This window comes from Megascapheus bottae, chromosome 3 (genome assembly GCF_031878675.1).
Source record: "Megascapheus bottae isolate mThoBot1 chromosome 3, mThoBot2.hap1, whole genome shotgun sequence".
Taxonomy (NCBI): Eukaryota; Metazoa; Chordata; class Mammalia; order Rodentia; family Geomyidae; genus Megascapheus; species Megascapheus bottae.
In genome coordinates this window covers 38,319,305-38,344,760 of record NC_143511.1, presented here as the reverse complement: position 1 = coordinate 38,344,760, position 25,456 = coordinate 38,319,305, and the positions used below count along the sequence as shown (strand labels likewise).

At 43.6% G+C, this 25,456-nt stretch overlaps 1 protein-coding gene across 3 annotated transcripts in view; it reads right to left on the bottom strand.

Moving 5' to 3' along the window:
- Window positions 1–21,467, bottom strand: part of Kdm4c (lysine demethylase 4C) — a 313,858-nt gene extending 292,391 nt beyond the window's left edge. Inside the window, exon 1 of one of the 3 annotated variants that reach the window (XM_090329959.1) lies at window positions 21,342–21,467. The gene's annotated coding sequence lies outside the window, so the exon portion shown is untranslated. The remainder of the gene's footprint in view (window positions 1–21,341) is intronic. The other 2 variants (XM_090329957.1, XM_090329958.1) reach the window with 2 other exon arrangements.
- Between the last annotated feature and the right edge of the window lie 3,989 nt (window positions 21,468–25,456).

The window sequence follows — 25,456 nt, the reverse complement described above, 5'->3', positions numbered from 1 at the left end:
TAAAATTCAAAGAAAACAATCTGGGGACATAAGAATACACAGGAGAAAGCATTTTGGATTCTCCTTGTCTGAGGAAAGGGGTATGTAAAAGAAAACAACAACAACAAAAATAAATAAAAAACTAGACCTAAAGGATTGAAATTCTTTTTTTTTTTATTGTCAGGTGATATATAGAGGGATTACAGTTAAATTTGTCAGGCAGTGGGACTGAACTTCTTTATTGTTGTTTTTTGCTTTATTTTTGTGTCAGTCATGGGGGCTTGAACTTTGGGCTTGGGTACTGTTCCTGAGCTCTTCAGCTCAAGGCTACCACCCTACCCCTTGTGCCAGGGTATCACTTCCAGTTTTCTAGGAGTTAATTGGAGATAATAGTCTCAGGAATTTAGTGCCTGGGCTAGCTTTGAATCGTGATCCTCAGATCTCAGCCTCCTAAGTAGCTAGGATTACAGGCACGAGCCATCAGCGGCCAGCAGTATTGAAGTTCTTAACCAGTTGTGCAAAAAAGTCTGTGAGATTCTACTTCCCATCTTATGAGTATCAGTTTCTTCAACAAGCCCTGGCACAGAATGGCTCTGCGCTGCTGGCTGCCACTAAAGAGAAACCTTTAGGTCAAACTGTAAAGCACAGTCCCCTAGGAGGTACAGCACTCACCAGTTAGCAGGCAATGCACTAGGCTAAAGAGAGAACCAAGACAGAGCCATACTACTTTAGTCTCCGTAGTTCCTCTAGGACCTGTTTAGGCCGTCTTGGTCACCCTTCTCTACGCCTGGTCATGTCCTTTCCTCCAAAGTAAGTTTTAAAAGAAACTGAACAACCAAGTTACTCAGCAGATGCTACCATCCCATTCTATTCCCATTCCCTAGGGCCACAGGTACCAGAGATGGAGACAAGTGCAAGTCTGGCATTTCAGTTCAATATGAGTTCACCAGTGAACTTCATTCTCACAGTGAATCAAGTAAGCTTCTGCTCTGCAGACTGCCTTGGAAGGGAATTGCTGTGGGGGACTCATGTCACCCCAAACACATATTGCAACCTGACCCCCAACACCTCTGAAACCTGAAGCCTCAACATACCTAGCCTTTGCAGATTTACATAATCAAGTTAAGATGAGGTTAATGAACACTGGTTCTGTGAGCATTCTCTCCACCTCAGGTCCTCAGCACCTCCCACTACACTTCCCAGGGCAGCTTATAGTCCCCAGCTGCTTCAGTGGAAGGCCCCCACTCAGACCTAACTCCACCCAGCCCTACTCTCTCCTATTCCCTACCCACCTATTAGAGTACCTCCCACCACTAACCCCACTGTAACAAGGATCCACCGGGATCTGAACAGACGCCCACATCTCTCCCTCTCCCGAGGAGAATTATGGCCCCACTAATAACTGTTATAATTCTTCTGTATGGCCTCCGAGTGGTCCTCAGGGATGGCTGCCTTCAGGTTCTACTGCAAAATGACTTTAAAAAGAGGGGGGGGAGGTGGCTGAGAAGATGGCTTAGTGGTAGAGTGTCTACCAAGCATGCATGAACCCCTGGGTTCAATCTCTCCATACCACATGGACAGAAAATACTGGAAGTGGCACTGTGGCTCACATGGAAGAGCACTAGCCGTAAGCATAGAGAAGCTCAGGGACAGAGCCCAGGCCCTGAGTCAGTGGGGGGACAGGAGAGCAGGGATTAAGCCATACCAACTGAAGACATAGGCAGAGATTGGAGTCATACAGGCACAAGTTAAGAGACTGCCAAAGATTGCTGGCAACTCAAGAAGTCAACAGACCCTTTTCTAAATTCTTCAGTAATATAACACAAACTGCCTGGTACCTTGAAGTTAGACGTCCAGCTGCCAGGACTGTAAAGGAATGAATTTTCTCTCATTTTAAACCACTTGAGCTTATGGCAATTTATTACAGACATTCTAGCAAACTAACACAGGGCCAGGCCAAAGGCAAAACAACAGAAAACCACAACCTCCCCAGTTTTATTATCAGTAAGGCTCCCAAGTCTCTGACCCTACTTTCCACCACATTTGCCTGGAAAGATCCCAATCAAAGGAGGAAAACAAAGTTCCTCCTCTTTCCATTAGCATACCTGCCCAGGTGTCTAACCACCTCGGGCTCTAAATTTAGGCTTGCCTTTTGTGTTTTCAGAGGACATTCCACTCCAGCCCCACCCCCAGACTTCAACCTCAGGCCCAGGCACCTAAGTTAGAAAATTCCCTAGGGCTGGGAATGTGGCTTAGCAGTGGAGTACTTGCTTAGGGTGCATATAGCCCGGGGTCCATTCCTCAGTATCACATAAACAGAAAAGCAGGAAGTAGTGCTATGGCTCTAGTGATAGAGTGCTACCCTAGAGTAAAAGAAACTCAAGGACAGTGGCCAGGATCTGGCTTCAAGCACAAGGAAGGAAAGAAAGAAGGAAGGGAGGGGGGGAAAAGAGAGAGAGAGAGGGAAGGAAAGAGAGGGGGGGGAGAAAGAAAGAGCAATCCCTTGGCCCAGTATTTCCCGACACCAAGCTTCATACTCTTTACAGACTAAGCAGTTTTTTTCTTAATCCTGAATTCAAATCTCCACTCCATCCTCTCCTTGACCCTGCCCATTCCACATGTAGGAATGGAAAAGGAGGCTCCAGGATGTAGTCCTGGAACAGAACAGCCAATGACTCTGAAGAGATAATCTCAATAGTTGGAAAGCTAAGACAGGAGGATCTAGAGTTCCACACCTACCTGCTCAACATAGCAAAAGCCTGTCTCAAAAAGAAAAAAAAAAGCTGGGCACGGTGGCTCACACCTGTAATCCCAGCTACTCAGGAGGCTGAGATCTGAGGATCTCCATTCAAAGCCAGCCTGGGCACTAAAGTCCATGAGACTCTATTCTCCAATTAACCACTAGAAAATGAGAAGTGGCGCTGTGGCTCCAGGGATACAGTGGTAGCCTTGAGCTGAAGAGCTTAGGAACAATGCCCAAGTCTAGAGTTCAAACCCCATGACAAACAAAAAAAAAAAAAAAAGAAAAAGAAAAGAGAAAAAGAAAGAGGGAAGGAGTATACAAGTGGTTATCACCGACCAAATGCTGGTAAAAGGAAAGTTTAAGCTAACTCTTTAACAGGTTGGGGTAAAGGGAACTGAGAAATAAATGTATCTCCAACAGAACAAGATGCTCTCCACCCTCTAGAAGTTTCACATCAGAACACAAGGGTCAGACTGGGAACATGGCCTACCATGTATGAAGCCCTGGCTTCGATTCCTCAGCACCACATACACAGAAAAAGCCAGAAGTGGTTCTGTGGCTCCAGTGGCAGAGTTCTAGCCTTGAGCAAAATGTGGTGCTGTGGTTCAAATGGTAGAATGCTAGCCTTGAGAAAGCCCTGAGTTTAAGCCCTTGAACTGGCAAGAAAGAAAGAAAAAGAAAGGAAAGAGAGAGAGAAAACACACAGGGGTCATCCTGAACTCCACCTGAGCTCCACTCTATCTCCCTCCCACTCCCAAGTGTAGACTACTGTGGTGAGACCTTCCTTCAACTATTCATATTGTTCTTTGGTCTCCATGCCAACCATTACTAATCTTAATCAAGCATTAATCCTAAAGCCTAGTCTGTCCACCCAACTTTAAACTCTCAAGTGCTCACAAAAGTGTGCACTACCAAAGGATTGATAGTGTGTTCTACCATGCTTAGGTCATCCTCTTTATAAACCCTTTAAAACTCCTCAACGTAATTCTAGTCCTGCCATGGATCTAGATCCTGCTTTTTTTCACCCAGCCTCAAAGACCCCTTTGGCCCACTTGAAATTTTCACTTAATTCTAAAGCACTCAATGTTCCCAAGGGAGCCAAGCCATTCCCACCCCCACGCTGTGTTGTATATAGTCATCTATCACATGTGTACTGTTATGAGTACTTCCGGTAGGACAGCTGCTAAGTGTACTAATGTATTTACTCCTGTGTAAATCCCATAACTTCATTCAGAAATTTGAGAGAGAGTGTGTGTGTGTATGCGCGTGCATGTGCGCGCGCACTCAGGACTTGAGCACTCTTAGCTTTCTCCACTCAAGGCTGGCATTCCAGTATTCAGGCCACAGCTTTTTGATGGCTAATTGGAGTTAAGAGTCTCATGTCACACCTGTAACCCTAGCTACTCAGGAGGCTAAGATCTGGAGATCACAGTTCAAAGCCAGCCCAGGCACCAGGGCACTGAAGTCCCAGAGATTTGTATCTCCAATTAAGCATTAGAAAACTGGAAGTGGCATTGTGGCTCAGGGGTGGAGCGGTAACCTTGAGCTGAAGAGCTCAGGGACAATGTGCAGGCCCAGAGTTCAAGCCCCATAACCAACACACACACACACACACACACACACACACACACACACACACACAAATTAAAATCTCATAGAGGATCTTCAAATGGGGATCTTCACGGACTCTTGAGGAGGCACAAGCTGTGGAAGCCTACAAAAAGGTCTTGTTGTTTAATAAAAACAATTCTTTTATGATTTTTTTTTCATTTTTCTCTTGTTTTCTTTTCTTATGCTGGGACCAGGGTTTATAGAATCAGGCACTTGCTCAGCTTTGCTTGGCTGGCAAAGTGATCTAGTGCTCCCCTTGTGAACCACACCTCCAGTCCTGCATTTTTTTCTGCCCAGACTGGTTTCACTAGCTAGGCTTCCTGGCATGAGACACTGATACCCAGCTTTTAACTATGGTTTTTATTGATGATTTAGCCATTTAAAATGACCCTCAAATATTACACTGCAGTGCTATCTAGTTTTTCTAAGCACAAGAAGACTATGTTATGGCTTATGACAAAAGCAAATGTGGTATACACTTCATTCAGGCATAATAAAAACAAGTATAGATTATGGTATCTTTAAACAGAAAAGTAATACAAGATCTGATCACTTGATGGAAATGTTATAACCACAGGATGATGGGACCCCAGTGAAGTATTTGCTGTAGCATTCATGTTTCAGTATTCTTTTCATTGTTTTATTTTGTTTTGCCAGTCTTGGGGCTTGAACTCAGGGCCTGCGCACTGTCCTTGGGCTTTCTCAAGGCTAGAGCTGTACCACTTGAACCACAGCACCACTTCAGGCTTTTTTTATGTATGTGGCACAGAGGACTTAAACCTGGGTCTTCATGCATGCTAGACAAACACACTACCACTAGGCCACATTCACTGTGGCTTTACAGAACCTAACTACAGGAAATAATGAAAATCAACTGCACTATAGCCCTTGACTAATGCTCCATCCCCAAATAGTTCTCCCACCTACAGGGCGTTAGGTGCAACCAGCCAATGCCACAGACAAAGCTAACCTGACCTAGTTCAGGCACTTTTTAGAGCAAAGAAAGGAGCTATAACTTCCCATATAAACCCCTCTGGCTAAGTTAAACTAAATCATTTTCTTCTATTTATAACTGAATCATTACTAAATCAATTATCAAATAAAAATGGATAACAATGGCATCTAGGAAAGAAACCTGGTGTGCGAATGAATACCAGATGCAAATCAAATAAAGGTTCAACTCACATCTACTTTACATTTGCCAGTGATAACTCTTAATAATCAGCCTTTAGTGTAATACTACAGAAATTCATTTGAATGATTCAAAATTCATTTTGTAGACTGGGAGTTGGACTCATGGTAGAGTGCTCCCCTAGTATGCATAAAGCCCCTGGTTTCAATTCCTCAGTACCACATACACAGAAAAAGCTGGAAGCCTGATGCTATGGCTCAACTGGTAGAGTGCTAGTCATGAGAAAGCTCAAGGACAGTGCCCAAGGATAGAGTTCAAGCCCCAGGACAAAAAAATAAAAATAAAAATAATTTTGTAGTGATAAGTACAATAACTAATTCAGCCAGTCAATTATAGCTAATTTATTAACAAAAACTAATCAGTCAATTTATAGCTAATTTATTCTATGGACGTACTATAGAAGTTTGGACCATCCTCTTATCTGACTGACCATGCTCAGTCAGATAAGAGATATTATTAATTTTTCTGAAAAGACCCCTGGGGCATATAGAGCTAGTAAACTATGTCTGTTACATCTAACCACAAGCTGAATTAGATGCTTAACATGTCAACAATATATATTTCCAATATAGTTCATGCTGTTAAAGTCATTATCAGATAATTAACTAGTTTTATTTAAGTAGATGAATTATAAATACAACATTATTGTTTATACAAAACTTAAGTAAAATCTTTCAGAAGGACCCAGAAAAGATTAGGAGTTTTTTGTCCCTTTTTGTTTTGGACTCAGCGCTTCATGATTGCTAAGTAGGTACTCTACCACTTCAGCCACTGGACCAATCATACATTATTTTTTAATATTAAACAAGCTCAAGCACCAAAAAACTAAAAATAAATTTAAAAATAAAGCAAAAATGTACTTTCTTTCATAATTACAATAGTTTTCTGCTAGGATTACAGGCATGAGCCACCGCACCCAGCTTTATTTTTTTTTTTTAATTGGGAACAACAGTACCTACCCCAGAGGGCTTATTGGTTGTTTTGCTGGTAGCAGTAAATCTGGGTTTGAACTCAGGACTTCATACTTGTTAAGACTGTTATTCTAAAATTGAACCATGCCCCTAGCTATCTCTTTAGTGGTGCTGAATCTGGAATAACTCCATAACCTTTTTCTTTAATTACACAGCCTTTTTTTTTTTTTTTTTTTTTTTTTTTTTTTTTTTTTTTGCCAGTCCTGGGACTTGAGCTCAAGGCCTGGGCACTGTCTTTGGGCTTTCTCAAGGCTAGTGTTCTACCACTTGAGCCACAACACCACATCTGGCTTTTTCTGTGTATGTGGTACAAAAGAATCGAACCCATGGCTTTGTGTACGCTAGGCAAGCATTCTACCACTAAACCCCACTCCTGGCCCCTACATTGCCAGTCACTTTGCTTCCAATATTTCTAATTTGTATTGCTTTTATTTTCTGTTTGTATGTGGTTGGTTGGTTTACTTTTGGGTTATCTGAGGCAGAGTCTAGCTAGGATAGGTAGCATGGGAATCAAAGCAAGCCCGAATTAGGAATTAGAGCTGCCAAGATTGGTAGAACAAAACTAAACATTGTTTAAGTATTAAGAAAGCACATGCCTCTTATCTGCAATTAAACATCAAGTAACTGAGCACTATGGCTCAGTTGTAGAGTACTCCTCTTGGGCTGAAGAGCTCAGGGACAATGCCTAGGCCCAGAATTCAAGCCCCACAACCAACAAAAAAGCAGGTGCATTGCATTGATAAATTCCTTCCAGCACATCCCTCTCCATTAGTCACAGCTAAAACAAAATTTCTTTACAATTTCTCTGACCTTGCTCAAAATAAGTAAGGTACTGGTACCACCAAGAGGTAAGAATTTCTGGTAGGGCAATTTCTTTGGTAGAAGAATGTCTATAAGAGTTAGAAGAAACAAAGCCCAGGTCCGGGAGTTTGGCCTAATGGTTGAGTGCTTACCTGGCATGCACAAAGACCCAGGTCCTTGGTATCACATACACAGAAAAAGCAAGAGGCAGTGCTGTGGCTCACATGGTAGGGTTCTAGCTTTGAGAAAAAAAAAGGACAGTGCTCAGTCTCTGAGCTCAAACCCAGAACAGGCAAAAGAAAAAAAGAGCCAGGCTCAGTAACTCATGTATGTAATCCTAGGTACTCAGGAGGCTGGGATCTGAGGATGGTGGTTCAAAGCCAGCCCGGGCACTAACGTCTGTGAGATTCTTACCTCCAATTAACAACCAGAAAACCGGAAGTGGATGTGGCGCTATGGGTCAGTGGTAGAATAGTCTTGAGTTGAAGAGCTGAGGGACAACGCCCAGGCCCAGAGCTCAAGTCCCACAAACGACCAAAAAAAAGGTATAGGAAACAAGCAACTATGCCACAAGACTCTGATAAGTAAGATCACCCTAGACCCAATATCTCTATTCGTGAAATGGTAACATCAAAACATTGCAAGGTGTTGGGCTGCTGGTAGCTCACTTATGTCTGCAATCCAAGGTACTAGAAGACTAAGATCTGAGGATCTCAGTTAAAAGACAGCCTGGGCAAGAAAGTCTGTGAGACTGATCTCTTCAATTGTGCAAAAAAGTTCAGGGGCAATGCCCAAACCCTGATTTCAAGCCCCAGGACTAGAACAAAATAAAATTAAAAGCAAAAGCAAAAGCAAAAAAGCTCAGGGACAGCACCCAGGATCTGAGTTCAAGCCTACCCCACTCCCTAAAAAAGTAATAAAATTAACAAAAGTGTCACTATCTCAAATACATTTTGTTTGATTGATTTAGAACTGCTCTTCTACTCCTTTTCTCTATTTTCAGGAAGTTTGGATAGTCCATTTGTTCAAACTCCTCTAACATAATGATAACTCAGAATAATCCTCACTGACAGCTCTTGGAATGTCCACATCTTTTGAAAATGCAACTTAAAAGTTTATATCTAGGATTCTCCTAGCAGAGGACCACAATAGTTCAAAAGCTATGCACATATGGCCACATAGGATGGGCTAAGCATGATGAGCTCCAAGATATGGAAACAAGAGGTCTATCTTTGTGATTGTTGTTCTAAACATACATAATGTGAAGTAATCTCTTTGCTCCTTTTTTCCCTTTATGGTTTATCTCATGTTGTTACTGACTTTGGTACCTGGTATACTGTATATACATTTATTTGTTTATTTGAAATACAGAAGGGAAAAATGAGTGGGAGGGGCTGGGAGGAAAAGGAAAACATGGGAAGGGATACCAATGTTCAAAAGTAATGTACATAAGGACATACTTTATCTGTATAATTCCTCTAAATAAACAAAATTGATGAAAAAAAAAAGAAAATGCAACTTAAAGAAAAAAGGCTATGTATCCATAGTTAATTCTTATAATCTTTATCTACTCCTGGAAGCTGAGATCTGAGGATCTAAGTTCAAAGTTAGCCTAGGCAGGAAAATACTCCAATGAGACTTTCATTTCCAATTACCTACCCCCCAAGAAAAGAATCGAAATGCCCAGAAGTGCTGAGCTAGGGCTCAAGTGGTAGAACAACAGCCATAAGCAAAAAAGCTAGGGGACTGAGCCCAGAGTTCAAGTTCTGCTAACAGCAAAACAAAAGCAGCACTTTCTGGACATAGTGGCACTCTATAACCACAAAGGTTAGGAGATAAAGGCTGGAAAATTGAGTGTTCTGACTAGTCCGAGCTACAAATAGAGACCTTGTCTCAAAAAAATAAAAATAAAAATAAATTTTTTTAAGTTAATCACCTCCAAAAAATATATAAATACATTTTAAAAAAATAAAGTCCTAATAAAAAATGGTAGCTTGGTAAGAGTGATTGATTACAATATATCCCAAGTCATTGGGAGGGGGAGGGGAGTCTTGTATTTGCTTTGTTCTTTGCTGTTTGTTAACAATATTACTTAGTATTCACTCTGAGTTCATTCTGAGGCAGTGGTTATTCCCACCTGAGAGATGATGAAACTAGGGATCATCATTGGAAATTACTTTCCTATGGTCTGACAGGAAATAAGCAATAACCAAGTGCAAGTTCAGTATCCCCCGGATCCAAGTCACAAACATAACTGACTTATTTGCTAGGATCACCAGCTAAAAAAAAAAAAAAAAAAAAAACAGGAGAAGGGAAAGGGGACATAGGAGATATGAAAGGAGGAAATAAGGAGGAAAAAGAACAGGAACTACAGACCAAAAACAGCTTCAAAGGGGGAAATCTGCTCAATGTTGAAAAAAATAAAAATGATAAAATAAAAATCCAATATTATTTAACCTAGCCCAGATCATAGAAAGAAAAAGAAGCTGGGAGCCTGAGACTTATGCTTGTAATCCTACCCACTTAGAAGGCTGAGATTTGAAGCCAGTCCATGAGACAAATTGAAGAAACTCTTACCTCCAATTAAACCAGCAAAAAGTCAGAAGTATGCCAGGCACGGTGGCTCACACCTGTAAATCCTAGCTACTCAGGAGGATGAGATCTGAGGATCACAGTTGAAAGCCAGCCTGGGCACTAAAGAACAAGAGACTCATCTCCAATTAATCTAATTAATCTCAAGAAAATGGGGAAGTGGGGTTGTGGCTCAGGGGTAGGGTGTTAGCCTTGAGCTGAAGAGCTCAGGGACAATGCCCAGGCCCAGGGATGGGGTGGTAGCCTTGAGCTGAAGAGCCCAGGGATAGCTCCCAGACCCAGAGTTCAAGCCCTATGACCCACAAAAAAAAAAGTCAGAAGCAGAAATGTGGCTCAAGGGGAAAATCACAAGCCCTGAGCAAAAAGCAAAGGGGATAATTAATGCCCAGGCTCTGAATTCAAGCCTCACTACCAACACACAGAAAGAAGGAAAAAAGGAAAGAAAGTAAATAAGTAAGTGGCAGTATGTCTAGAAATTCATTCTTTTTTTGACAGTCCTGGGGCTTGAACTCAGGGCCTGGGCACTGTCTTTAAGCTTCTTTTGCTTGAGGCTAACACTACCACTTCAGCCACAGCACCACTTCCAGCTTTTTTCTATGTATGTAATACTGAGGAATCGAACCCAGGGCTTTGTGCATGCTAGTCAAGCACTCTACCACTGGGCCATACTCCTGGCCCTAAAAATTCTTTCTTAAGAAGCCTAAAATGAGCAAAACCTTTTTTTTTTAATATTTGACTTTTTTAATACACTTTTATTGTTATTACTAAGGTGTTCCATAGGAGTTACCATTTTATAAGTCAGGTAATGAGTACATTTTTTTTTTTTTTGCCAGTCCTGGGCTTGAGCTCAGGGCCTGAGCACTGTCCTTGGACTTTCTCAAGGCTAGAGCTCTACCACTTGAGCCTCAGCACCACTTCCAGCTTTTTTGTATGTATGCGGTACTAAGGAATCGAACCCAGGTCTTCGGGCATGCTAGGCAAGCACTTTAACCACCAGGCCAAACTCCCGGCCCGAGTACATTTCTTTTTTTGGACAACATCAACCTTTCTTCCCTTTTTTCTCGTTTTCCCCACCCATCACTACCCACAAGTTACACCATTCACTTTCCACATAATAGTGTATATTCAATCGCATGATGCATTTGTTCACCCTCCTTCTCTCTGTACATCCCCATTTTGCCTCCACTTTAAAAAAAAAAAAAAGCAACAAAACTTTTAATTGGCCACTTAGGGGCAAATTTCACATAAGAATACTGCATTACTTTCATTTCCCAATAAAAATAAGTAAGTGCTAGGAGCGCGGTCTAGCATGCACGAAGCCTAGGGTTCCATTCCTCAGTATATAAATAGAAGCTAGAAGTGCTGGGCACGGGGCTCAATGCCTATAATCCTAGCAACTCTGGAGGCTGAGATCTGAGGATGGAGGTTTAAAGCCATGAGACTCTTATTTCCAATTAACCACTAGAAAACCAGAAATAACGCTATAGCTCAAGGTTGTAGGACAGTAGCCCTGAGCTGAAGCATTCAGGGACAGCACCCAGGCCCAGAGTTCAAGCCCATGATCAACAAAAAAGAAAAAGAAAAAGCTAGAAGTAGTGCTGTGGCTCAAGTGGTACAGCTCTAGCCTTGAGCAAAAGAACCTCAGGGACAGTGCCCAGATCCTGAGATCAAGACCCAGGACTGGCCAAATAAATAAATATCCTTCTTTTAGATATCTATAGTCTACTATTTTGTGAGCAAAATATACTAGAAGAGACTGATATAGGCACCACTGTCACACACCTGTAAATCCTAGCTATTCAAGGAAGCGGAGATCTGAGGATCATGGTTTAAAGCCAGCCTAGACAGGAAAGTCCATGAAACATTTTTCTCCAATAAACGTCTCAGAAAAAGACAGAAGTAGTGTGGCCCAAGTGACAAGCACTAGCCTGGAGTGAAAAAGCTAAGAACAGTGTTCAGGCCTTGAATTGAAGCCATATGACTGACACCACCTACCTCCCCCCATCCCCACCCCCACCCCCACACCGCACCACCACCCTCCACCCCTGCCAAAAAAAAAAGAGATAAAGAGATGAATTCTAGGACTTCCAGAAGTGAAGGATTTGTAAAATCCAAACTCCAAAGATCCTTCCTTAATCAGGCTTCTTTTACTGATTTGCCTAGGTTCCCATTATCATCATAGGGAATTAGATTAGCCTTAACAAATTAAGCATACAAAATTGATAAAAGGCTAGCCATCAATTTCATCTATCTGAAATGAGCTTATAAGGCTTGGGGAACTACCAGACAGCCAATCAGAACTTCAGTAACAGTCTTGAGAGAGGGGAACCAGTTGTGGTATTTAAAGCTCTTCTAATACTGTACTTCCCATCAGACAGAACTAAGAAAACAGCACTTGTTCAATCAAAGTTGATCTGAAATAAAAGATGACTTGAAATGAAAGTCCAATCAACTGCTCTGATGAAATGAGAATTGTATCATGTTAGAGGTGTTCTGATAATGTTACAATCCCACCTAAACTGGTGGGTTATATCAATATGTTTCTATGCGATATATAATAAAGTACAAAATGTGAGTAATAACACAGCAGTAAGTATTGTTTTGTGATATTTTTCACTCTAATTCTGTGTGTATACACACATATGTTTCCTAATTCACGTCCTACTTTTACGGTTTAATTTTTTTTCATATGTATCAAAATCACTAATTTGTTCAACTAATAGTCATTAAATACTTATCCTTCAGATATACAGAGGCAACATTATACTGGTGTGTAATAAGGAAATAAAAATATTTGGTCCCTGACCTTGCAGAAGTCTCAGAAAATCTGTCACATAAGTATGGCTATAAATTGTGCTGAGCATTATGGAGAAGTACAGGGAACTAAAATATATTATCCTAAGGGAAGAGGTTTTAGCCTGGGGAAATTACACTGGAAAGATGAATGAAGAGGAGGACAATGAAGGGAAAATCAGCCAGGCAGGAAAAAGCACCTTCACAAGTACCTACACAAGGTCTGAGGAAATGAAATGGAGAGGAATAAATGTAGCATCACCTAGGTAAATCTTGGGCAGTGTGGGTACGGATAGGTCCAAGAGGCCCCGGAAAGGTAAAGGGATTAAGGAATTTTACTGATCTAAGGTCAATGAGAATGGGCAATTTGCAATTTTAAAAGCACAACTGCAGGGCCAGGAGTTTGGCCTAGTGGTAGAGTGCTTGCCTAGCATGCACGAAGACCTGGGTTCCATTCCTTGATACCACATACATAGAAAAAAGCTAGAAGTGGTGCTGAGGCTCAAGTGGTAGAACTCTAGCCTTGAGAAAATCCAAGGACAGTGCTCAGGCCCTGAGCTCAAGCCCGGGACTGGCAAAAAAAAAAAAAAAAAAAAAAAAAAAAGCACAACTGCAGAGAAGGAAAAAACAGGGAAACTAAACTGGTTGGAGAACAGCAGGGAAGTTGTATAAGCCTAAGTGCAAGGTTTAGTGACTGGCTGTAGGAGCTGCAGATGCAGATGCATTTGTAATAATGCAGGCAGCCAAAGAGGACCACACAAAGAGATGGATTCCTGAGAAATCCCAGAAAACTCTGTTGGCAGTGAAGACTAGACACCAGTAGCTAGAGTTGGGCTAATAAAGATGAATATAGTAAATAGTTTGCATGTATGAAAACAGAACAATGAAACCCACTGAAAGTGCCTTGAGAAGGAGGCAGAAAGGGAGAATGAGAGGTAAGACTGAGTGGAATGGAATCCCTTATATACCTAAAGTGGTCGGGTCACAAGAAACCACCCACCCCTGCTAACTAATGCATTCTAATCTTAAAAGAAAAAAAAAATCCCAAATAAGCAGAAAGGAAAACACTGATGCTTATTATTATTGTTTTCTTGTGGTGCTGGAAGGAATTCAGGGCCGTAGTTCATTCCAGGCAAGCCCTCCTCCCATAGAACTATATCCTCAAGCGAGTACAGTGCTGCACAGTGGCTTATGCCTGTAATCCTAGTGACTTAGAAGGCTGAGATCTGAGGATCAAAGTTCAAAGCCAGCCCTACACAAAAGAACCTGAGACTCCAATTAATCTCTAGAAAATGGGAAGTGGGGATTAGCTCAAGGGTAGGGTGGCAGCCTTGAGCTAACGAGCTTAGGGACAGTGCCCAGGCCCAGGGGTAGGGTGGTAGCCTAGAGCTGAAACGCTCAGGGGCAGCGCCCAGACCCAGAATTCAAGCCCTATGACCCATGGGGGGGGAGGGGAAGCCTACCCTCAGAATTCAGTTTTCTATAGTTGGTTTTTGGTTTGGTTTGTTTTGTCAGTCCCAGGCCTTGGGTTCAGGGCTGAACACTGTCCTTGGGCTTTCCTCAAGGCAAGCACTCTACTCTGAGTATGGTGGTACAGAGGAATCAAATCCAGGGCTTCATGCATGCTAGGGAACCACTCTACCACTAGGCCACACTCCCTGCCCCAGTTTTCTATAGTTTTAGCAAACAAATGTCACATTAACAGCTGGAATGACAGAGAGGTATTAAAGTGAGTATGGAGAGTACAAAAAGAAATCATAGGGCTGGGAGCATAGCCTAGTGGTAGAGTGCTCGCCTCGTACGCACAAAGCCCTGGGTTTGATTCCTCGGTACTACATACTGGAAGTGGTGCTGGGGCTCAAGTGTAGAGCACTAGCCTTGAGCAAAAAAGTGTCCAAGGACAGTGCCCAGGCCCTGAGTTCAAGCTCCATGACTGGCAAAAAAAAAAAAAAAAAGAAATTATTAACAAACGTGCTTAGATGACACGTCTTGCTCTTCGCCCACCAAAACATATATTAAAGCAAGACCAGAAAAATCTAGAATGAATTTTCAGACTATCCAGTGGCCCATAATAAACTGTGGCTGAAGCCACTGTATATCTGAAAATAGAGTACAATGGCATAACAAAAACTATACACTTTTGCTGGGTGCGGTGGCTCACACCTGTAATCCTAGCTACTTAGGAGACTGAGATCTGAGGATCAAGGTTCAACACCAGCCTGCACAAAAGGACTTGAAACTCTTATCTCTAATTAATCTCTAGAAAACCATGGAAATCTGAGGCTTGGCTCTAGGGTAGGGCAGTATCCTTGAGCTCCAGAGCTCAAGAACAGTGCCCAGGCAGAGTTCAAGCACCACAACCCACAAAAAAAAAAAATAAGTTCAGACTTTTAATAAAATAATTCTCCATAAAATTGTGGGGAATCGTTTTGGGCTCTACTATCTCTTCCATACCTGCAGAGCACTGAATTCAATCTAAATGTAGGGTACTATGCAGAATAAACTAGCCAGCAAAAATAAAAATAAAGAGAAATTATTCAAGAGAAATCTCTGTACTGCAAAACTTGCAAATATATTAACTAGTATATTTCATAGAGAAAAAAAAGGAAATTATTACATGCTCAGTTCTCACATCCTAATAGTCTTAGCTGCTAGCTTCTGTTCACTAAGAATCAGCATAATTTCAACAGAATTTTTATGTAGGCAATTAATAATTTATACCCTCATCAGACTCTCAAAATCTGACATAAGAATTAAAATAAAAGCTTGACACTGAAAGCATATCAAAATCTCATCTAGGTTATTAAAACAAAAAGAAAAATTTAAAGAACCTTTAGCCAGGGGCTTAGGTGACTAAGATGTGAGGATCACAGTTCCAAGCCAAACAAGGCAGGAAAGTCCATGAGACCCTTTATCTCCACTGTACTATAAAAGCTGTGGCAAGTGGTACTCTAGACTTGAGAGAGAAAAAAAAAATCTCAGAGACAGAATGGAAGTCCCAAGTTCAAGCTCCAGGACCACTACCCCCCACCCCAATAACACTTTGAGACACTTGAGACACACACCCAGGAACTGTCATTATTTTTTGTGTCACCCTTTCTCTTGTATTCATGGGTGCAAGGGGGAATGAGTGAAACACAAGTAATGGCACGACTGTATCAAGACAAGGAAGGAAATTACAGGTTGCAGCTATACAAAGTCTAGGCTAAAGGAATACTAACATGAAGAAGCTGAGTTTTCTGAAGGAGGAGGTGGAACTGACAAAACTGAGGAAGTAGCTCTACACAGATGGGAGGGCTGGACATAAGCCCATTCAGGGAAGTGTGGAGACAAGAAGACAAAGTGAAAATTGAGTGACGGGCTGATGAAACCTTACAGCAAGGTAAGGATGAGTTAAGACTCAGAACCAGACACCTTGAAGGAGAGAGAGGACATTAAAGGGATTATTCTGACTTCATGAGTGAAAGGATTAGGCTCGGCAAGTGAGAAATGGGAAAGGCAACAACTTTGAAATTTATATTGTAGAGCTCGCAAGCCCCTCTGATAGTAAGAACAGAAACATACAATTCAAAGGACTATGGTTCAAAGCCAGTCCAGACACTAAAGTCTATGAGACTCTTATCTCCAATTAACCACTAGAAAACCAGAAGTGGTGCTGTGGCTCAGGGGGTAGGGCAGTAGCCTTGAGCTGAAGGTCTCAGGGACAGCACGAGGGCCTAGAGTTCAAGCCACATGGCAGACAAAAAAAAAAAGAAAGAAAGAAAGAAAGGAAGGAAAGAAAGACAATTCAAGTACAAGGTCCCTCACTTGATCTCCATTATTGAGGGAAATTTTACTTAAAGCATTTCTCCTAGAAATTCATCAGAAATGTGGTTGTACAAGAATCAATAAATATTAAAATTTAACAAAGAAAAAACAAATTTTTGAAATTGAGAGATCTGTATTAGATCCTGAACTTAAAGACCATATGGAATGTACCTGTTGTATCCCTAATAAGTATGTAATAAATATATCAGTACCCAGGGAAGAGCCACAGCAATATGAAGAACAGCTGCTAACAGGAAAGGATACTAATGACACCCAGGGAAAAAACCACACACCACAGAACCATGCCTCCACCGAGATTTCTGGTCTCCAGGGAAGGAGACTTGGTAGTAAAGCAGAGAAAAGTCAACAAGCCCCTCTAGGGCCTCAGAAGTGTACCCCAAGACTAACTATATTTCCTAGCTCATTCATTCATTTATCCAAAAGATTCACCTAGCAAGCCAACTACTAACTAGATATAGCTAAGAGTTAAAAAAAAGAAAAGAAAAAGAAAAGAAAGAAAGTGGGGGTAGGGAAAGGGCAGAGTGTGGCCTATTGATAGAGTGCTTGCCTAGCTTGTACAAAGAAAGCCCTAGGTTCAATTCCTTGGTATCACAAACACAGAAAAAGCCAGAAGTGGTGCTGTGGCTCCAGTGGTCAAGTGATAGCCTTAAGAAAGCTCCAGGACAGTGCCCAGGCTCTGACTTCAACCCCCAGGACTGGCCAAAAAAAAACAAAAAAAATGTACAAACTCATGCCTATAATCCTAGCTACTCAAACTGAGATGTGAAGATCATGATTCAAGGCAGGCCCTGGCAGGAAAGTCAATATGAGTCTTAGCTGCAAGTAACCACAAAAAAAAAAAAGCTAGAAGTAGAGCTGTGCTCAAGTAGTAGAGTGCCAGAGCTAAGAGACAAGACCAGGCTCTAAGTTCAAGACTCAATACTAGCACCATAAAAAGGGGAGGGAGAGGGGGGAGAAAGAAGGAGGAGGGGAGGAGGGAGAGAAGGAAGAAGAAAGAAAGGAAGAGAAGAGGAATGAGACAGGGAAGGAGAGGAAGGGGAAGATACATGTCTTCACAAAACTAGTCAAAACTAATTTAAAAATGACAAATGTCAGGCTGGGAGTTTGGCCTAGTGGTAGAGTGTTTGCCTAGCATGCATGAAGACCGGGGTTCAATTCCTCAGTACCACATACATAGAAAAAAAAAAAAAAAGCCAGAAGTGGTGCTGGGGCTCCAGTGGTCAAGTGATAGCCTTGAGAAAGCCCAAGGACAGTGCTCAAGCCCTGAGCCCAAGCCCAGGACTGGCAAAAAAAAAAAAAAAAAAAAGACAAATGTCCATAGTATCATTACTTAAAATAGCCAAAAAGTGAAAACAATCCATCTAATATTATTGGTATAAAATATTATTCAGCCATAAAAAGTCTATACATGGATGAACCATAAAAGTATTACGCTATGTGAAAGAACCAGGTCACAAAAAAAGACCACCTAGTTAATGGACAATTTCATTCATAAAGACATTAGCAAATCTACTTTATTTTTTTTTGTCTGTCCTGGGATTTGAACTCTGGGTCTGGGCCCTGTCCCTGAGCTCTTCAGTTCAAGGCTACTGCCCTACCTCTTGAGCCATAGCACCAGTTCCGGTTTTCTGGTGGTTAAGTGGAGATAAGAGTCTCACAGACTTTAGTGCCTCGGCTGGCTTTGAACCTGGATCCTGGAGATACTTAGATCTCAGACTACTGAGTGGGTACGATTACAGGTGTGAGCCAATGCACCCAGCAACAAATCTAAGACAGCATTTTTGTGGTTTCTGAGGACTGGACTGGAGTAGACAAATGGACAAAATCTGATAAGAAGGGTGAGCTCTTTTTTTTTTTTTTTTTTTAAGATTCTACAATGTGTATTATGTAAAAAATGAACTACTAACTTGAGGCAGTGCCTGAGCCAGCCGGCAGAGAACCGGGATTCCTGACTTTGGGGGTGAAGACTGGGAAAAGAAATAGACAAGAAAAAGATGGGGTCGGGAGGACTACAGCCAAAGTCAGCAGCCCAAGACTCCAGCCTAAGGCGAGCTTAACTAAGACTGTAGCCCCGTTTATTTTGAGTTCCAACCTTAAATACTTTTCTTAAAACCAGGAAACTGCCAGGTTACATTCGTACAAAACAGCAATCAAGTCTCAAATAGGTTAAATGAGAAGCAACTGACATCACCCAAAGTCATCTTGATAACAGCTTACTTCCTTGTGTACTCAATAGTGCAGGTCCAAGGTCACTGACCCCATACTCAATCCCCAATAAGGGAGAAAATGTGGGAGAATGATCAAAGGGGGTAACACTGATTAAGAAGCACTGTATTCACAACCTGACTTATGGAATTGTAAATCCTTTGTAAAACTACTTAATAATAATTTTAATATTAAAAATTTAATGGTTCTAACACTGATGGTGATAATGAAAACTTCTCATACAGTTACACACATAATACAGCCAATATACGTCTTCTTTTGTTTTTTTTTTTTTTTTTCAAGACAAAGTCTGACATGTAGCAGAGGGAAGCCTTCACCTTGTGATCCAGGGTGCTAAAGTTTTAAAGGTATAGGCCACCAAACCCATACATTTTTTAAAGGTGAGGGTTTTTTTTTTTTTCAGTCAAACTGGTTTGTTGTTGTTTTAAGAAAGAGGGAAAGATATTTTGAGCACCCCAGATTTAGTTACTTTCCTCAGATAATGAATAGGCAATAACAACAAGTTATTGTTCTCAAGACCCTAGCACCCAAATAGCAGGAGAAAAGCCAATGCAGGCATTTACAAAACAACAGGAGGGAAACCTTACCCCCCACCACCAGTACACAAGCTCCTCTACCCTGGAACACACAGAAAAAGAGAACTCTATTTACCTCATTTTCACCAATACATTGAAATTAAAATCCAAGAAAGACGTTTCCTTCAAGTCCTGTCTCACTTCTAGTTTTTTTTTAATGTGTTTGTGCATATGAAATAGTTTTTTTTTTTTTTAATTTATCTTACTTTATGGGGGGAAAGGGTAGGAATTGAGCCCAGGCCTCTGAGACTGACTACCTGGCTCCATCCACTGGGCACAATATCAACCCATAAAATGTGTATTTGTAACTTCATTAAAGTCTACTAATAAAATGAAACAAGCGTCTGAATAAAAATTTACTCTGAATTATCAAATCTATGGGTGTTGTAAAGATTGTGTGCACACTTCTAACTAAAAAACAAAACTGTAAACTGCTCCAAAACAAAGCATAGTGGCTCTGACATCAGTAGAAGAGACAGGAAATTTTTGATGCAGATGGCAAACAATGGACTGACAGCAACATAGTAAAGATGAACTTTTAAAAATGAAAGCCATGGGGCCGGGAGTTTGGCCCAGTGGTTAAAGTGCTTGCCTAGCATGCACGAAGACCTGGGTTCGATTCCTTGGTACCACATACATACAAAAAAGCTGGAAGTGGTGCTGAGGCTCAAGTGGTAGAGCTCTAGCCTTGAGAAAGTCCAAGGACAGTGCTCAGGCCCTGAGCTCAAGCCCAAGACTGGCAAAAAAAAAAAAAAAAAAATTAAAGCCACTAGTCAGACATGGTGGTTCACACCCATAATCTCTTGCGAGGGAGGCTGGGTCAGAGAGCAAGGGGGGAAAAAAAAATAGTCACTACTTTTTAACCACAACAACACTTCGAAATTAGAATATCAGAAACCGTTGCCATAGAAACAATAAAGCCAAGTTTAAATATATATATAAATAAATTCAAACTCGAGTGGGTGAAAGTTAGTGTAACACGAAGTAAACCTAGTCTATCAGAAGCTTTCTCCCTGATAAGTGAGTAAACCAACAAATTCTAATCTACGCTTAAAAAAAAAAGCACAGCTTGATAAATCACCGCATGTAGGTAATTGATCAAGTGCAAAAAAAAAAAAGAAAAAAAAGAAAAAGTTTGCTCGTTGTGGTCCGGAAGGAAGAATCCCTCCCGAGAAGGGCTCACAACCCAAACCCGCCAGGGCAGACCGCCGGGGCGCAGCTAGGGGCGGGGGTGACGGGGCGGGGGAGGGGAGCGGGCTCCCCCACACCATCAGGAGAGCACCCAGCTGGTTTCACTGGCTGAACTTGGAGCAAAAACCCCAAGTTGCAGCCCAGAAAGCCGGCCTGCCTACATTCCAGTCCCACCCCACGCCACGTCCTGTGGCCGGCCGTCCACGCGCCCCGATCCAGGTCACATTTATTAAGCACCCACTGTCTACCCCGCGTCGTGCCTCCCCCGGGGAACTGCAGGAGAAACGGCCCGGGGCAGAAGGAAAGGGAAAGCGGAGGGCCAGCTGCGAGGGCTGAGCGCGCACGCGAGTTCCCGGGGCTCGGAGGAGGGGCCCCCGCCGCCAGCCCGCGGGGTCCCGGCGGCCTCGGGCACGGGAGGGCCCCGGGGGAGCGCGCCGGGCCGGGCCTGCCGGGAGCCGAGCGCCCAGCCGGCGGGGAGCGGAGACCGGTCCGTCCGCGCTCCGATCGTCCGCGCCTTCCTGTCCCGTGGAACACGACCCCCGACTGCGGCCGCCCGAGAGAGAGGTGCGCGGGGACCCAGCCCCGAAAGAGCCGGAGCGGGCTGTCACCGCCTCCCTCCCCCGCGACCATGGCCGCCCGCCCCTCTCCACAGCCTGACAGGCGCAGCGGGCGGGGCGCCGGTGCCCCGACACCTCCACTCCCCCGCGGGCGCCCGCGCCCCACGCCGCCCCGCACGGAGGGGGGCAGAGCCGGGTAGACCGCCCGGGCCCTTCCCCCCCCACTTCCCCCAGGCCCCCGCTTTCCCCCCTCCCCACCGCGTACTACGGAAAAGCGGTTACCTGAAGCGCGGTGGAGGCGGGGACACGACCCGGAGGAGAAGGGAGAAGGCGGCCCTCCCGCCCAGGGCGATTTGGGAAATTTGGAAGACTAGTTCCGCACGGGGTGACAGCTGTTCGCTGCGCACGCGCGCGGAGGGCCCGGAGCCGATCACTCCGCCGCTCGACACCCTCCCACCGCGGGGCGGGGGCGGGAGCGGGGGCGGGAGGGGGGGAGGCGGGTAGCGCGAGAGCGCGCGCGCCGCGCGCTGCGCAGGCCGGCTCGCTGGGCGTCGTCACGTGACCGCCGAGACCCGGCACTCACCGAGTCACGTGACTTCGGAACCAGCTTAAAGGTGCCGGGCACCTTCCTTGCAGCGCGCTCAACGCTTCGGCGCTTGGGTGTGGACGCCCGGTGGTCCGTCTCCTGGCTCCCGCCCCTCTACCCCCTCCCCCGGAGATTAGACGCTGTAGACGGCAGGAGGGAGGGGAGCAGGTGCACAAGCTTGTCGGAGAAGCGCCCCCTGGGTTCCCACTGGGCTGGCCCGGCTGTAGTCCACGCGCCACACGTCGTCCCGTCCCGGGCTTCGGTGCCAGCCTATGGCCGCCTCCCGCAACCCGACGTCAGAGTGGCGTTGCCATGGGTGGGGCCTCGGGGTGCCCAGCCGAGCCGGGCCAGGAAGTCCAGACCAGCGATGCCGTCGACTTCACCTGGCGCCTGGAGCCTCTTCCCTGCGGTGGGAGATTCCGGGTTACCCCAACCCCCTCCACCAGCAACGCCCGGGCTCAGGCGCTCCTTGTCGGCAGGTGAACTAGAGCGGCTGGGAGTGCAGGTGCTCCTGGGCCCCCGAGAACGGGCGTCTACCTGTGGATTCTGCTGGGAAACTCCGCCTCCCCGTGCCAGAGGGAGCCGCACCGACCTAAGCCCTTCTGCCAAAGACAGGAGGCTTTTGCAAAGCTGAACCTTTTAAGTTCTCAGAGTTCCCAGTGGGCTCCCTTGTTCCAAGCGAACGTTGAACAGGTTTTACAGCCATGACAAAAGTAGGCCATCGTGTCATAGGCTGAGGTGATTTTTTGTTTTGAGCCACAGCTTCACTTCCGGTTTTCTGGTGGTTAATTGGAGGTGAGAGTTTCACTGACTTTCCTGCCCTGGCTGGCATTGAACTGTCATCCTCAGATCTCACGACTACTGAGTTGCTAGGACTGTGGCATGGGTCACAGTGCCCGGCTTTTCATGATTTTAGAGTCCTAGTGTTTTATGTAGTCCCCAAATACATTCCTATGTCATGTTGATAGTAGTCACCAAAAGAGCTTTTGATTCAGGAAGCTTCTCGTGATCTTTGAAGCCCTCTCAAGCATTTGTTTTGTCTTGCTTTTCATTGTTTATGTTGATTTTTTTTTTGTTCTGTTCTATTAGGGGACAAGATCAAGCTCTGTATCACAGCCGGGTCAAGGAGTAAAAGTGAACAAACTGAACCTAGAGTCTTGGCATTATCATGAAAATAATTTGCCATATTTGCTGATTTCTGGAACTTGCCAACTACACAGCCTCAGTTTGCAGAGTTGATGGGAATGCCTTAGGGAGGTGTTTAACCAGCCCTGTTATTTGTTCTGAAAATGAACTGAAACTAACTCTTAATTTCTGGGGATAACTTTTTCCCCCCAGTCTTGCGCTCAAGCCCTGGGCACTGTTCCTGAGCTTCTTGTGCTCAAGGCTAGCACTCTTACCACTCGAGCAGCAGTGCCACTTCTAGCTTTTTCTGTGTATGTGGTACAGAGGAATCAAACCCAGGGCTTCATGCATGCTAGACAGGCACTCTGACACTAAACCACATTATATGCTGGAGTTAACTTTTATCTGAAAGGGATAAAACAAAACAGTAGGGGAATGGAAGCACAAATCTGTAATAACCAGAGCAAAGGAGTGATTTCACCATTGTCATGGAGGCTAATGTGATGAGACCTTCTGTAATCTTGAGTTTTTACATTTTTGGTAGTTTTACATTATGATTAGTAATATTGATAGATCTATGACAAGCACTTTTAGGCATGTTAAAGGAGCCCAGAGATCAGAGTTGAGAACTACACCTTTAAAACAGTATAAGGAAGACAATATAGGAGCACTGGTGGCTCATGTCTGTAATCATAGCTACACAGGAATCTGGGATCTGAAGACCAGGCCAGGAAAGTTTGTGAGACTTTGATCTCCAATTAACCAGAAAAGGCCAGAATTTTAACTACGGTTTATCTGAGAACCCCAGGCAATCTGCTCCCAGCCCTTCCCAGAAGCCACATACTTACACCTCCCTCTTGGAGAATTGAAACATTTTCATTTTCAGTAGGAAAGAAACTTCTGTGTGTGGATATTTCTGCAATAATGTCGCTCTAAAAAATTAAAATTAAAAAATCTCATTCTGTGTGTTCATGACCTTACAAAGTCTGCAAACCACTTAAAACCTGGGGTTAAGCTGAGCACATGTGGCTATTGGAAGCAGCCTGAGCCAGCAAGTCTGTGAGCCTATTATCTCCAATTAACTACCAAAAAGCTAGAAATGGAGCTTGTGGCTCAAGTGGCAAAGTACCTAACTTGAGGGGGAGGGAAAGCTTAGGGACAGCGTCCAGGTCCTGAGCTTAAGCTCTAATACCCACACTCATCTAGACACTTAGAGACACACACACACACAAATAGAAATCAAACAAAAACCAAAAAGCCTGTAGTTCTTTATGCCCAAGACACTAACAGTCCCACGGAATGCATTTAAAATCCATCTGCTGGGGCTGGGAGCATGTCCTGGTGGTAGAGTGCTTGCCTAGCATGCATGAAGACTCACTCGGGTTTGATTCCTCTGTACCACAGACACAGAAAAAGCCAGAAGTGGTGCTGTGGCTCAAGTGATAGAGCACTAACCTTGAGGAATGCCTCAGGACAGTGTTCAGGCCCTGAGTCCAAGCTCCAGGACTGGCCAAAAAAAAAAAGGATCTGGTGAGTACAGCTCGTATCATCCATGAATGTTCTGTAGGCTCCTGCTTCTTCCTCGGACAATTAGACTCTGGCGGGCATTACCTCCTACTAAAAGTTAATTCTCATATGATGGATAGCAGTCATTAATGTTGTATTAACACCTGGAGAAATGTCCTTGCAGATTTTTCACTTGCACACTCCACTTCCCAAATGTTTCATAGTGTCAGACAATGTAGCCTAGGCTATTGCAAGCATCCTCCTGACAGGCATTTTGGCAAAAGAGGAACCTTCTTTGGTAGTTTCCATTTTTACTATGCTCTTCCTCTATGACTAAGGTTTAACAAATTGCTTCTAAATATCAACATGTAGAGGAAAACCCCTATTAAATTACTATTTCCACTATTTACCTTTGTCCTATGAGCCAATTCTTGCTAAGGAGACATACAGATACAACAGTTATACTTCATGTCACTCCCATTTCCTGTGCTTCCTTTACATTCACCAAACTGTATGCTATGGGTTCCTGATGACAGAAGTTAAGCTATTACTAGTTTTTCAAGGAGGCTCCACATGAATTAAATCCTGAATGTTTGGAAGTAAGTTTTTCCAAATGCTGTTGCTATAGAGCTTCCAAAGGGTAACCAGATCTCCCATGCATCCTACCTATACTAGAGTTTATATAGAAGGGTTTACACATAAAGCTGTTTTGTTTTGTAAATGGTCAGGCTTGATTTCCTGTTAATGACTCACTTAGTTGTTAACCCTCAAAGGTCAAATGAACTTGACTGGCTACAAATTCCTCAAAGCAAACACCGATCTTCTTCCTTTGTTCTAGCTTTTTATTGTAAACAAACCAGGAAAAGATAACCCAGAGATTAAAGTTACACAAGTTTATTAAGACTTGTTGGTCCTTGACTTAGTAATAGATGTGAATTCACTGCCCACCTCAAGTCCTGGATTGTGCAGGCTGTAGTCCAAGGACTACAAGTTAGACATGTCCCCAACTTACCTCCCTGATGCCACTAAAATGGCTGCATCCCTGCATCACTGACAAGCCATGCCTGTTGACCCAATTTCATTAGCTCTATTTAAGATAAGGGGATTAATTATCTAGCAGTAACTTTTCTGTCTCCTGAAAACTACAACTGTTTTCTGCCATTTTTATTTTTTAGACCTA